We start from the raw sequence: 14,625 nt of genomic DNA, 5'->3' as shown, positions 1-14,625 counted from the left end.
AAGCAGGTGTGTTCAACATTTCGTCATACATCCAACTCTCCGCTACTACAACATGGCAAAACACAAGAAAATATGACCTCTGCTTCAAATTTTGTTTCTCAGAAATAAAGAAAATGTATACACATAAAGCAGAGAGAACAGTTAACTATAGCATAATGTCAAGTACAAAAGTAACAATAGTTGTAAAGTTTATGTATCTGTCTGCCTGTGAAAGGAGGAAGACAAAAAGTATAATTAGAAGACAAAATCTGACTATTTCTACTGACCAGCCCTTATTGTTAGGGATTTTTATCTTTCTTAATACTACCAGCAATATATGAATTCAGTACATATGCCCACTAGCAACATGAGGAAACGGAAGCTTAGAGAGGTTAAGATGCTTATCCAAGGCACATGTTTAGAATTTACAATGCTAGTTTCAATCCAGGTCTAGATTTCAATGGATATTTATTGGTACAGAGGTTGTTCAGACATTAGGCAAATAAAAGACTCTTTTTGCTGATTCTGTTTCCTTGTGTGTTTTCTCACCATTTTAGGAAAGAAATGCTAAATGACAGATATGATTAGCCAGAGACACTTACAGAATTGTGTTTTAACAGGGTCCTTATGTCCTAAAATTTAAGAAAAGATACAAGATACAGTTGAGATGGAAAGGTCAGTAGGAAGAATAATAAGATCTTACTCTCATCATAGGATGTTTAACACTCAGCAGGTATGCTGTAAACAGAGTTAGCACCATAAAAACCATGAATTTATCCCCTGAGTATAAATTGTTCAGATTGGAGAATGCTCAGAAGTTGTAACCAAAAGTAGAACTCTCTAAGGACAGCCTTCGGTTTTCTGACCAGAATGTGCTCTCTTTTCCTTCTGTAATATAATTTTAATTTTTCACATAGCTTTCCTCTAAGAAAGTTTTATCTGTAAAGCTGATGCCTGTTTGTCAATGTAATTTATATAAGTGGCTATTATTGGGCTACAAATAATTTTGCCTTTTGAAATTGCAGAGTATGTTTAATTCCTTTTCTAAATGTATTTCCATATGTATCAGTAAGTATATAAAATTTCAATCAACATGGACACACATATATTTATTTCATTAAATCTACACCTCAGTGAGATATTAATGTTTCAGATTTCATGAATAAAGATATTTGACTATTTTTATTATTAACTTAAGACTTTAGATCAGAAAGATTATTTGCATTTAAAGAAATACATTACTTTTTAAAAAATACACATGTCATTTGAAATCCATATTTTATATACCATGTCACCCTCCTCATACTTCTTCCTAAAAAAGGCAAAACATTTTATTTACTTAAAGATCATAAAGAGAAGTTATCAAAAGTATAGACAATTGCTATCATCAGAAATAAAGCTTAAGTTTTTATTTCAGTCAGCTGATTGGGAAAAAGGTTATGGAAGTTAAATGAAAGTAAGAAAGCTCATAACTATTTTCAATATTATTTTTCCAGATTTAACTCTTTGCCAAAATTATTCTTGGAGGGTAAACTCCAAAACCAAGATTCTGTATCCAAACATGTATCACTCTTAATCAGCAAAAGACAGGGTTGAGGATAGATGTCTACATATAAAGCAAGATATTTCATGAGACCATTAATGTTTGGAAATCAAGAATTCTCCTTGAAATTCCAAATGGACCATAAGGAAGTTCTGACCTAAAATCAAAGCATTTGTAAGAATATGAAAAATAAGATGAAATAAATGTCTTAACAACCAGGACTTTGATATTTAGTGACTTTCTTAGAATATCTCCCAGATTACTTTTTTTGTTCTGCACAGTAAGTGTCAAATCAAATTCTTGATTTCCAAACATTAATGGTCTCATGAAATATCTTGCCTTACATGTATACATCTATCTAAATGCCTACCATGAATACTTCCTTTGTGGATCAGCTGGTAAAGAACCTGCCTGAGATGCGGGAGACTTGGGTTCAATCCCTGGGTTGGGAAGATCCCCTGGAGAAGGGAAAGGCTACCCACTCCAGTATTCTGGCCTGGAGAATTCCTTGGGGTCATAAAGAGTCAGACACGACTGAGCGACTTTCACTTCATTTCACTCCACTTCACTTCACTACCATGAATATTCAAGAATACTGTTAGAATTGTTTTCCAAAAGTAAATTTTACCCTGAAAGTGGCACAGTCATGTCTGACTCTTTGTGACCTCACGGACTATATAGTCCATTAAATTCTCCAGGCCAGAATACTGGAGTGGGAAGCCTTTCCCTTCTCCAGGGGATCTTCCCAACCTGGGGATCTAACCCAGGTCTCCTGCATCGCAGGTAGATTCTTTACCAGCTGAGCCACAAGGGAAGCCCAATTTTACTCAAGCATAATGATTTTACTGGTTAGCTATGCTTTTGTTTTAATTTGTACCTTATGTATCATTTTCTAACCCCACTTATTTATGTACCAAAACATAACTTCTGGAATTACTTCTATTACCTGGAATCACTGTTTAATATTAACACTTTTTAAGATGATAGATTTATTTGTTTTTATACTTAATAATGGCCAGAAAATTTAGGATTGGTATATGAGGAAAAAATTTTCAGTAGAGTTAAATAGTTGGCAATTAAATTCATTTATGATACTTGCATTGCCTGGAATCCGGGCACAGAATTCCCCTTCAATTTGGAGCATCCTAGTGCTCAATGAGTAGATCTTTGATATCTCTGATAGTCTTATCCTCTCAACCCAAAGCATGCTGTCACCAAGCCTCATCTCATTTAATATAAGTCTTTGGGTGAATAGTTGTGCCCAGTGAAAGTTGGAGACATGAGTCACAGAATTGAAAGGCTTTTTCCTAATCTGGAATTTGCAGTATTGTAGCAGCAGGGCATTACTGAGAACTAAAGAGAAGTCTTGATTTGACAGGACACATGACTTAAGCTGGGAAAAGTACTTAATGAATTGAGATGGCTGGATAACTATGCTATAAATCAATCAAGAAGTCCAGATGACAGTATAAACCACAGACATAATGCTCTTTTGGAGGAGTAATGCTCTTGTGGTTTGCAAAACCGTTCTGAGCCTCTGAGAAATTTCAAGGACAGAAATTCATCCCTAGTCATCCAGTGCTACTTATAAAGGGGGTAGAGATGAATTTTTTTGTTGTTCTACTGTTTAAAATTTTCAACAAAGACATCAGCTTGAAAAACTCACTTAAGGAATTAAAAAAAAAAACAACTTTTGCTGTGTTGCACATGTTTGGAGGCTATTTGAATATTATGGCATTGGGCTTATAAGTTGTCAGATTAGTTTTACTATAATTTCCTTCAGTGACTCCAAAATTTCATTCCCTGTTGCAAAAGGAGCATCTGCCCACTGAAAACGATATGAAAGTTCACTCTGGATAGCTACACTAAACTGCACATATTTCTTCAAATGAGAGCAAAGCAAACTGGGAAGAAAATTGTCCATTACCACCAGTAACCCTCCTTGTTTTTTAAATGCATATGTTACTTCCTTCAAACTCCTACATTTTAATGCTAAATTTCTATATTTTGCTTTGCCCTATAGTAAGGATATTCCCTAATTCTTTTACATTTTTGTGCAGCTTAATTAGCAGGGTAAAGAAAAAACGTATACCTTTTAATTTATATATAACTTACCCTTTGCCAGAAAAACTTTCAAGAAATGTCCACAAATTCATAAAAGTATACAAGATTTCATAAACTAGATGGGGGATCAGAACACACTGGAAGAGGTAAAGGGGCTTCCCTGGTGGCTCAGTGGTAAAGAATCCGCCTGTCAGTGCAGGAGCCATGGGTTCGATACCTGGGTCTGGAGCAGCCGCTGGAGAAGGAAGTGGCAACGCGCTCCAGTCTCCTTGCCTGGGAAATCCCGCAGACAGAGAAGCCTGGTGGACTATAGTCCATGGGGTCACAAAGGAGTCAGACATGACTTAGGGACTAAACAACAACAACAGAAGAGATGAAGAGACAAAGATCAAGGTTAAAATATTCCCTCCCATATTATCATGAGGATACAAACTTGACTTTATATGTATGTTCAGTCAATGTGAGGAGAGAAAAGTGATGAACAAATTCTCAGAATTCATGATATAAAAACAAACCACTTATAGCCAATAATAATAATAGTAAATATCTAATATAGTTATTTTAAATACCAGGTGTTATTCTCAGAAGTATACATATATCAACTCATTTAATCCTCATAAAAACCCTATTCAATAGGCATTATGTTTATCCTTATTTTTTTACAGATGAAGAAATTGAGGCAAAACAGATTAAGCAACTTGCCCAGGTCACATGGCTTGTAAGTAATTATGCTGGGATATTAAAGTATGCAGTCTGGTTTCAAAATCCCTGATCCTAATTTCTCTGTCACACTGCCTGCGGAAAAATCCAAGTATTCTTATGGGAAAAAAAATGTGTCCTGATCCTCATTATGACACTATGTCGTAATGTCTTTGAGAAAATCCTATAGTAGAGTCCACGATAGTTTAAAAGACATGTTCTCCAAATAGACACACATATTAAACCAAAAAGCTTATTAGAGGAATCACTTCTAACAAAGGCCAATTCTTACGAGTGTAGGAAGGGGTTATTTTCAGCAATGACGATATTGAAGGCCACTTGGAGGTGGTGACATTGGCATTAGTTCAAAAGGATAAAAAAGTTTCCAGAGATAGAAATTATGGGGATTATTTTCAGACAGCATTTTTTAAACAGACCCTAAAAGTTGAATACAATGGAGCCAAAACCATTACAAAACTGGGACTGTACATTAAATCAATCATGTTGGGAGGGGGGATCGGGATGGGGAACACATGTAAGTCCATGGCTGATTCATGTCAATGTATGGCAAAAACCACTACAATATTGTAAAGTAACTAGCCTCCAACTAATAAAAGTAAATGGAAAAAAAATCAATCACGTTTCAGTCACAAAATAGTCACAAATCATATACACATCCTGGCAAAGGTTTGATTGGCAGTATTCCCAGACATTCACAAGTGGCCCTTGTGAAACCATAGATTCCCAGGCTCTGGTGGACCTACTGAATTCAAGCTCCTAGGTAAAATGTATAGATTCAAAAAGCTCAAATAACCTTCCCAAGTCAAGAAATCGGAGTCAGGTGTTTCCAATGGCAATAAAATTCATCAGATTCATGTTACTTGAAACAAAAATTGTGAGAACTGGTATATGACTGGTCAGATATTTTAAAGCTGTGAATTATTTGATAAAAGAATAATGCTTGCTTAGGTCACCTTTCATATGTCATATTCAGATTGGTGTCACTTTCTACTTGACTCTTTCTTCAATAAGGAAGCATTTCAACTCTTTTGCAAAGCACTAACTTGGAAAGAATAAGTACAGTTACATCAGACTGTGCCTACTTGTTTTTATTACGGCTTGAAAAAAAAAGTGTCCTACATTGGGTTTTAAAAAAGCCTACTAATTTACACGTTATTTAAAGTGAATGTGCATGTGTACTGAGTCGCTTCAGTCATGCATGACTCTTTGTGACCCCGTGGACTATAGCCCGCCAGGCTCCTCTGTTCATGGGATTCTCCAGGCAAGAATACTGGAGTGGATTGCCATGACCTCCTCCAGGGGATCTTCCTGACTTAGAGATCCAACCCTCCTCTCTAATAGTCTCCTGCTTGGGTAAGAGGATTCTTTACCACTAGCACCACCTGGGAAGCCCAATTAAAGTGAATGTCTATCTTCAAATTAATGTACTTGACATATATTTTGTATTAAATTTCAGATAAAGTACTCTTATGAGTCTTTAGACTCATGGAATCATCAAAACTGAGGACAGTTGATTTATTTTATCGTTGGGAACTTGGAGAGCTAATGGTTTGTAAACCAGCAAATGTAAGTTGGGTTTTATTCAATTTGCCCACCAAATGAATTAGTTCACCAAATGTGTCTACTTGTTGGGTTTTCTCAAATAAATACTCTTAGCTGATTCTTGGTTAGGTACAGCAAGACATTCCTGGACACTTGCATCTGGAGGAGAAGTCTGCGAAGCTGCTCTCACTTTTTCTTCCTGCCTTGGGCTATGGTGCATGTCTGAGATCAGATAATGTTTTCCAGTTTATGTCTCCCAAAGCGCTTAACAAACAAACAAACAAACAAAATGATGACATACACACAAAAGTGAGCAAGTTTTTTAATAGAGGAAGGACTTTGTAGGCTCATAAAAGCTGCAGAATAAGATTTTCCTTTGGTTTTTCTGTATTTTTTTCTTTCTTCTTTTTTTCTTTTTTGCCAACCTCCCTTTGAGAGTACTGCCCACTAGCTGGATTTTCTTAGAATAGAAATCTGAAACAATATGCTTGATTCAAAGCTGTTTTCCTCAGTCACAGGTTTAAATGTAAAAAGTTTAACTGTGATATGATAAATGGTTCATAAACTCAATTTTCACCAACGATAATTTTGAAGACAAAATAGGTGACCAGATGGATGGATGAATCCTGAATGGATGGAGAAAGAGGCAGATAGATATAAGTTCAGAACTAAATAAGAGTTCCCCTTTGTAATTCTACATCTGAAACCAAAATGTAAATAATTGTATACACTACTTTAATTTCAATATATGTACTCAAAATTTTTAAAACTTTAAAATGTGTTACTTCCTTTCCCCAAACACCTGTTTATGTGTCTCCTATTCCTTACTCTTTTCTACTTGCTCTGCCCACTAATTACTCCTAAGAGAGTTTGTTAATCTACAGGAAAATTGAGAACCAAGTGATTTTGATGTATTTCAATGATATGTCTTCCTAGATTTACATTTATTATTCCCTTTAAAGAATGAAACACACCAAGCTAATATGCTGTGTCCATGTCTTTTTTAACCTTTGGGAAGTAGGCAGCATGTTGTTAGGCATGTAGTAAATGTTTAAAATAAACTTGCTAAATTAAACTAACTATTGCCTACACTACACATAAATTTCAGCCATAAGAGGAACAATGCGTGAAAAGTGCACTTTGTAATGACCCAGTTCAGCTGGACAGATTAAAGTCTGGGGCATAGCCTTTCACTGGCTTGATCCATCTGCCACCAGTCACTTGTAGAAAGAGGCTTCTGTTTCTTTTCAGCCAGCAAGAGGAAGCACAGCAGGATTTAGTAGCTGCTAAGGCACCGAAGTAAAGGGCACAGCACACACCATTCATGTCAAGTCAGGGATGGAATCCCAGCTGCCTTATTCTCCCGTCTGGTAAGTAAACACTCTCCATGCTGATTTGCTTCAGATAATACCTTGCTTACCAGATCAGGAAAAATACACTCATTTACTAAGGAGCTTAACAATCCCATTTATAAGAATAAAAATATATATGAAATATATTTGAACTCACAGAAGCTACCTAAACATTAGGAAAATCAATTTGGCTTGCTCAAATTTCTCTTTAGCCACCTCTGGTTAATTATCTGACAGAGTCAGTCAAAGCGGGTTTTAAAGTCATATTGTTGTTGTTCAGTCACTAAATTGTGTCTGACTCTTTGCAGCCTCCTGGACTGCAGCATACCAGGCTCCTCTGTCCCCCACTATCTCCCAGAGTTAGCTCAAGTTCACGTCCATTGTATCAGTGATGCTATCCAACCATCTCATCTTCTGCTGCCTTCTCCTTTGCCTCCAACCTTTCCCAGCATCAGGGTCTTTTCCATTAAGTCAGCTCTCCCCATCAGGTGGTCAAAGTACTGGAGCTTCAGCTTCAGCATCAGTCCTTCCAGTGAATATTCAGGGTTGATTTCCTTTAAGATTGACTGGTTTGAACCCCTTGCTGTCCAAGGGACTTTCAAAAGTCTTCTCTGGTACCACAATTCAAAAGCATCAATTCTTCGGAGTTCAGCCTTCTTTATAGTCCAATTCTCGCATCCATACATGACTACTGGAAAAACAATAGCTTTGACTATATAGACCTTTGCTGGCAAAGTGATGTCTCTGCTTTTTAATACAATATGTTTGTCACAGCTTTCCTTCTAAGGAGCATGCATCTTTTAATTTCATGACAGCAATCATCATCTGCGGTGTTACTGGTGCCCAAGAAAATAAAATCTGTCACTGATTCCACTTTTTCTCCTTCTATTTGCCATACAGAGATGGGATCAGATGCCATGTTCTTAGTTTGTTTCATGTTGAGTTTCAAGCCAGATTTTTTACTCTTCTCTTTCACCCTCATTAAGAGTCTCTTTAGTGCCTCTCCAATTTCTGCCAATAGAGTGGTTATATTATCAAGACACTATTTCAATTTTCAACATCACAACCAAGACATAGCCAAGATGAAAAATAAAAGATAGTCCCCTCAGTTAAACTACAAATGATTTTATTTCTTTCCTATCGAAAAGAAAGAGGTATCTGTACTCCCATGTTATTTGAAACACTATTCACAAAACCAAAATAGAAAACACCCTAAGTGAAAGGACAAAGAAATGGAGTGTATGTAAATAATAGAATATTGTTCCCTCATGAAAAAAGCAAGAAATTTGGCCTTTGGAGGTATGGGTGAACCTGGAGGACAGTAAAAGCAATATACCAAATACAGAAAGACAAATACTGTTTTATCTCACATGTATAACCTACAAAAGTCAAACAATGGAAACAGAAAGTATTCCATGCTGAAAGGTGGAATAAAGAGGAAGATGTTGTTCAAACATTATAAAATTGCAGTAATAAGATGAATAAGACCCAGGATTAAAACACAGCATGGTGATTATAGTTAGTAATATATTAATACATACTTGAAATTTGCTAAGAGAGTAGATTCAGATGTGTCTTATTAAAAGTAAAACAAAACCAAATTTATGTGAGGTGATAGATGTGTTAACTTAAAGTTGATTGTGTTCATTCACAATGTACATCAAATGATCAATTGTACATCTTCTATATAATATTTTAATTTACAACTATTCCTCAGTAAAGCTGGGAGGTAAAAAGAAAGAGGAATAATCAAGATTTGTCATTTGATTCAGCACTCAGTTCAGTTCAGTTGCTCAGTTGTGCCCGATTCTTTGGGACCTGGTGAACCGCAGCACGCCAGGCCTCCCTGTCCAACACCAACTCCCGGAATCTACCCAAACTCATGTCCATTGAGTCGGTGATGCCATCCAACCATCTCACCCTCTGTCGTCCCCTTCTCCTCTTGCCCCCAATCCCTCCCAGCATCAGGGTCTTTTCAAATGAGTCAACTCTTCGCATCAGGTGGCCAAAGTATTGGAGTTTCAGCTTCAACATCAGTCCTTCCAATGAAAACTCAGGACTGATCTCCTTTAGGATGGACTGGTTGGATCTCCTTGCAGTCCAAGGGACTCTCAAGAGTCTTCAACACCACAGTTCAAAAGCATCAATTCTTCGGCGCTCAGCTTTCTTTATTGATTCAGGACTAGGGGCCTGACAAAATGGGAAATATTTGTATACATCAATGGTCATCTAATTTGGAAGTATAAGGCTATAATAACAATGTTATTTTCTTTAAAATAAAAACACAGCTAAACTCCAGAACAGTCCCTTTATTCAATATATCACAAATTATTTTTCTGATTTCAAGGGAAAAGATAGAAGCATAATTTTATATGCAAACACTGAAAGCTATGTATGCTAATCTAATTCTTTTTAAATGGTAATGTTCCAATAGGTACAATTTGGGCAGAAATATTTCATTAGTAAACAAAGCCAGTAGGCGGGAGGAGAGAGCTACTGCTTAATGTCTGCACCACACAACTTCCAGGAGACAGTGAGTCTGATTTTCTTCCATGCCCCAGTTTTTGAATATCAAGACCTTGCTTTTGAAGAAACAAGTGAGGAAAAATAGGGAAATAAATATCGCAGTGTTTTGTTATTGTTGCTGTCTTTGCTTGTCTATTTTTTGCTTATCACGTTCATCTGTAAAGTTTGAAACTGGTGTTTATAATGAATCAGTGGAGCAAGGCACTAAAATTTTCCTTTACATAAGGTGATACAGCTTTGTGAGACACTTGCTAACCAAGACAATGTGTGCTTAATTATGAACAAAGAGAAAAGAAATATGATAGTGCTACCATAATCAGGTAGTGTTCGGTCACCTAGCAACAGTGGCTCTGTTATTTTCTCTTTCTAAAATTTTACATGTTCAAATGGTTGCCCAGGCTAGGAGGAGGGGTTTTTATGTACTACATACGATAGTTCATCTTAGAATGAAAGTGGTGACTCACTTTCATGACTGTTCAGTCTTCTCTGGGTAATTCATGACAAATTGGCAGGTAGCTCCTGGAAGAGAATTATATGAGACACATTTCCTAGACAGAGAATTATGTGGTGATCTCACTAAGTTCCTATGCTTCAGATCCCTTTCATTTCCATCCCCACCCCCACAACCCTTATTCTGGCCCTCAACAGCTCTTGCCTAAACTCCTGCATATCCTCATCTCGATTTCTGTTTTCTCATGCAGTATTTGAACAGTAGAGCCATTCTTTTAATGAAGTCCAATCGGGTGGAAAGGGAGGTGGGATGGGAGACCGGGATGGGGAATTCGTGTAACTCTATGGCTGATTCATATCAATATATGACAAAACCCACTGAAAAATAAAATAAATTAAAAAAAAAAAAATGAAGTCCAATGAGGGTCCGTAAATGAAAAGTGATGTTTTATAAATTTAATATTATGAAAATTTCAAGTTTATAGCTTACACATTATCATATGAACTAATGACAACAGTTATTGGTGACACTGATAGCCTCAATATATAACATAATTTTAGGTTTTACCTTGGTTACACAGTATCAAGAAAATTCTGAATCACATAAAAATACTGTTCAATTAAATAGACTCGAAGCTTGAAAGAATATCTAAAAGTAAAGTGTATTTCTAAGTCATCTTATAAGGTTTGTAAATTCACATATCTCTAGTGAGTATCCAGTTTGAGAGAGTAGACGAATAGATTCTTTGGTTGGGTAAATATTCACAATTAGGCACTAAATAAACTCTAAGTGTATATGTAAATTGTGAAATAGTCAATGGTATATTTTTTAATTTAAGATATTTTAGTATTTATCTGTCAAATATTCATTCAATGTCTTGAAATAGTTGTTTTAATTTGTTCTAATGTTGCTGCTGCAGCTGCTAAGTCGCTTCAGTCGTGTCTGACTCTGTGCGAACCCATAGACAGCAGCCCACCAGGCTCCCCTGTCCCTGGATTCTCCAGACAAGAACACTGGAGTGGGTTGCCATTTCCTTCTCCAGTGCATGAAAGTGAAAAGTGAAAGTGAAGTCGCTCAGTCGTGTCGGACTCTTAGTGACTCCGTGGACTGCAGCCTACCAGGCTCCTCCATCCATGGGATTTTCCAGGCAAGAGTACTGGAGTGGGGTGCTGTTGCCTTCTCCGGTTCTAATGTTAGGTTCAAATAATTCTATTTCATTTCTGACACTTCATCCGCAGATGTAAGCAAAGTTTTGCCAAATGAAGTCAGTTCAGCTCTTTAAAGGTACTGGTAAGATAGGCAAGATGATGTAACCTTACTTAAGGAGCAATTATTCAAAGAATTGCTTTATCAGAAACAAACAAGAGATACTATTCTCCTGTCTTATTTGAGATATTTGAGTCAGTACCCTGCCCAAAAGCTTTTATCAAGTTAGCACTAGGGAAATTTCTGGAATTTATTGACAATATAATAATAAGAAAGTGAATAATCTACAATTTAAGATTGTACTTAATAAATCAAGAATTTATATAGAATTATCCAATACTGTTTTGAAAGACAAAGCATCTTCTGTATACATACATATATATATATTATATATATATATATAAAAAGAAGATGCTTTATTAAACAGTTTGTTTTTTTAAACTGTTCAGTGAATGATTAAAAGAAGGTAAGAGCCTTAATTTTATGCTCTGAATGTTTTATTTCAAAATGACATTGTAACTGCAGGGGTTGTAATAATATTTACCAATTTCACAACATAAAATACACTATGGATTTAGGCAATTTTTACTACATAAAAGGTGAATCCCAATGAATTACTGGCATTTACTTTCTTGTTATCCAGAAATTTTCTGTGAGAATTTGTTGACACATTTTTTTTCAGGAAATAGCATAGTATTGTAGTTAAGAGAAAGTACTTAACGATGTCAAATCCACCCTTCTCATTCCAAGCCTGGTTCACCAGCTGTGTGGCCTTATGTGGCTGTTTAACCTTACTGTGCCTCAGTTTCCTTTCCTGTAAAGTAGAGAAAATAATAGTAGCCCCTGTAAAGTTCTTTTAAGAATTACTTGAATTTAATCATATACAGAAACACCCTTGACATTTATAGGATCTAGAACAAGAATACAAAGGAAGACACAAGTATCATAAATCTAAATATTTAAAAGTTATTGAAAATGATAATAAACTATTAAATAAAATATGCTATCTCTTATCTTGCAAATGTACCTTCATAACGATGTGGATGACATGTCTGAGCTTAGAATTCTGGACTCCGCAAAGCTCTAGAACACGGTGGCATGAGAACCAGCCCCAAGTCTGCAGTCTGACCTCCTCCCCCTTCCAGCACTGGCTCAGTCCACACCCTGAGGGGCTTTTTATGGTTGTATGTGGTCACCTCAACTGCATGCCAAAGCTCCATCAACACCCAATAGTCACCCCTGGGTCACTCGTCAGCACTATACTACACCAGTTCTTCACTACACCAACAGTTTAGAACCACTTCAGAAGGATGGATCCAGGTAAGATCACCGCAGGCTGGGACGTGCCCGTGGGTGGGGAGTTCTGGGAAGCAGGATACCTAAAGCTCAGTCTGAAAGAGAGATGTGGGCTTCCGCTCAACTGTGAACTCATTTGCTCCACGGAAAGGGATGCAGCCATAGAAGAATAAAAACACACACACACACACACACACAAAAGCCCAGGACCCACATCAGAGGCCCCTCGCCAGATCTAAAGGCAGCATAGGACATTAAAAAAAAAAAGAAAAAAGCTCTCACTATAACATTTTTTCTGTTTTCAAGGTATCTACCACAGATTGTGAAATTAGTTTATGTTACATCCTGTCATACTTTATTTAGTCTATCATTCTCATCACAACCATCATCAAATGCCATTTTTAAATTTCTGCTTATAACCAGAAGTCTACTTCGGGTTTCCAAGGTCATTATTTTATCTCCTATAAAAATCACTGATAAAAGTTAGACCGAAAAAAGAAACCACTGAAAATGTTCAGTAACACTGTCAAATATAAAGTAGCCAAATGGCAAAAAATAAAGAAGAACAAAATAGAAAAGGGAACATCTAAACTTTACCTAAATGCAAAAGAAACTACAGTATTCCATTATATCTGCTCTAGGCATTATGTATTCACTTGTTACAGTGCAACTGTGATTAAAGAGGCTGAGGACCTGCACCCAGCTTCTGTGTCTGCACTTAGCCTGGGACCAAAAACAACAATCTGACTCAAATATCTCACAGGGCTGCATGGGTCAAACACATGAATAAACACCCACAATAAAACAAAGACAGTGCAAAATCAAAATTGATATAGAGCAAGAAGCCTCTGATTAAATATATTTTTATAAGTGCTTAAAATAAATGCTCAATAGCAGTCACAGGAGCGTTGTGCTCAGCATCACACACAACAGATGAGTTAAGCCAGCAGCATCTCTTGATACCACTTACTCTCCAATACCCAAAATTTCTTATTACATGCATTTTTTGGTAACAAAAAGCATTTCCCATCTTACTATCAGAGTACATAGGCCCAGGAGCACTGACAGTGTTCCATGAAGCACGCATGAGCTCACATCTTGCCCTGGTACCTGGCAAGGTTCTCTGTTGTCGTTCAGCCTCTCGGTCATGTCTGACGCTTTGCGACCCCATGCACTGCAGCACTCCAGTCTTCCCTGTCCTTCACCAACTCCTGGAGCTTGCTCAAACTCATGTCCTTTGAGTCAAGGATGTCATCCAACCATCTTGTCCTCTGTCACTCCCTTCTCCTCCCACCTTTCATCTTTCCCAGCATCAGGGTCTTACCTAATGAGTCAGTTCTACACATCAGCTGGCCAAAGTACTAGAGATCCAGCTTTAGCATCAGTCCTTCCAAGGCATATTGAGGACTGATTTTATTTAGGATTGACTGGTTTGATCTCCTTGCAGTCCAAGGGACTCTCAAGAGTCTTTTCCAACACCACAATTTGAAAGCATCAATTCTTTGGCACTTAGCTTACTTTATGGTCCAACTCTCACATCCATACATGACTACTGGAAAAACCATAACTTTGACTATATGGACCTTTGTCAGCAAGCTGATGTCTCTACTCTTTTTTTTTTTTTTTCCATTTATTTATATTAGTTGGAGGCTAATTACTTTACAATATTGTAGTGGTTTTTGCCATACATTGACATGAATCAGCCATGGATTTACATGTGTTCACCATCCCGATCCCCTCTCCCACCTCCCTCCCCATCCCATCCCTCTGGGTCATCCTAGTGCACCAGCCCTGAACACTTGTCTCATGCATCAAACCTGGACTGGCGATCTGTCTCACAATTGATAATATACATGTTTCAATGCTATTCTCTCAGATCATCCCACCCTTGCCTTCTCCCACAGAGTCCAAAAGTCTGTTCTATACATCTGTGTCTCTTTTTCTGT

General features: G+C 37.0%; 1 long non-coding RNA gene across 1 annotated transcript; it reads right to left on the bottom strand.

Moving 5' to 3' along the window:
* Positions 1-9,194: 9,194 nt before the first annotated feature.
* On the bottom strand, positions 9,195-12,126 carry LOC136146483 (uncharacterized). Its single transcript, XR_010658996.1, has 3 exons — positions 12,105-12,126; positions 10,191-10,245; positions 9,195-9,390 (listed from the first exon to the last, which is right to left on the bottom strand). It is a non-coding gene; the product is annotated as an uncharacterized lncRNA (long non-coding RNA).
* Between the last annotated feature and the right edge of the window lie 2,499 nt (positions 12,127-14,625).

This window comes from Muntiacus reevesi, chromosome 14 (assembly GCF_963930625.1).
Source record: "Muntiacus reevesi chromosome 14, mMunRee1.1, whole genome shotgun sequence".
Classification (NCBI taxonomy): domain Eukaryota; kingdom Metazoa; phylum Chordata; class Mammalia; order Artiodactyla; family Cervidae; genus Muntiacus; species Muntiacus reevesi.
This window is presented reverse-complemented; position numbering and strand designations above follow the sequence as displayed.